Genomic DNA, 1,381 nt, shown 5'->3' with positions numbered 1-1,381 from the left:
AACCCTTAAAGAAGGCCTACTCCCATTCCTTTTCAGGATCTTTCAGAAAGATGAGGAAACTTAAATTTCCCCCCAAAGTTTTCCTGAGGCAAACATTACCTTGAACACTAGAAGCAGAGAGAGACATCACACACACACACACACACACACACACACGCACACACACACAGAAACCTATAGACCTATATTTGTGATGAATTTAGATACAAAGACCCTCAACAAAATATTACTGAATTACCAGATCCAACAACACATTAAAAAAGATGACCACCATGACCAAGTAGTATTCATCACAGGAATACAAGAATGGTTTAATAAAAAAAAACAATGGTTTAATATATGCAAGCCAGTTACCATAATACAACAAATTAATACAAAAACAAATCAAAATTTTATGATCATATTAGTAAATGAGAGAAAACATTTGACAAGATCCAACACCTATAAATGATTAAAAAAACACTCAATAAAATGAAATTGAAGGAACTTTCCTTACTATAGTTAAAGCCATTTATCACAAACCCACAGCAAATATCATGCTCGGTGGTGATAACTGAAAGCCTTTCCTTTAAGATTAGTGACCATACTAGGTTGCCTGCTCTCACCACTACTATTCAACATAGTATTTAAAGTTCTTACCTTAGCAATTAGGCAATAAGTATCAAGGGCATCCTGATTGAAAAAGAAGTTAAACTATCACTATTTACAGATGAGTTGATATTATGCACAAAAAAATCCTAAAAACTCTATCAAAATAAAAATCTCCTAAAGCAATGAACATATAAAATGGAGACTACAAAATCAATGCACAGAAATCCATGGAATTTCTATATGCAAACAGTGAAATAGAAGAGAGAAATTAGAACAAAATTCTCTTTCACAATTTTGTCCATAAAATTAAGTGCTTGGGAATTAGCTTAACAAAAGGTAAAAGACTTATACAAGGAAAACTATAAATCATTACTGAAAGAAATGAAAGAAAAACAAGGAAATGTAAATGTTCATGGATTAAAGAATTTAAATCATCAACATGACAATTTTGCCCCAAGCACTATACATAGTCAATGCAATCCCTATTAAAAACACCCATGCCATTTGTAAAAGACAGATCAAATGCTACTGAAATACATATGGAATAATAAACTTCCCAAATAGCTAAAATAATTCTAGGAAATAGGAGGATGGGAGCCTTCTCTCTCCCAACTTCCACTTATGCTATAAAGCTATAGTAGTAAAGACAGTTGGTACTGGAATAAACAGACTCTCTGACTAATGGAACAGAATTGAGAGCTCAGAGACAGATCCTCAGATATAGTGACAGTTAATCTTTGACAAAAAAACATCAAATATGAAGTAGAGTAAGGAAAGTCTCTTTAACAAA

This window comes from Sorex araneus, chromosome 6 (assembly GCF_027595985.1).
Source record: "Sorex araneus isolate mSorAra2 chromosome 6, mSorAra2.pri, whole genome shotgun sequence".
Taxonomy (NCBI): domain Eukaryota; kingdom Metazoa; phylum Chordata; class Mammalia; order Eulipotyphla; family Soricidae; genus Sorex; species Sorex araneus.
Note: the sequence above shows the minus strand (reverse complement) of the source record.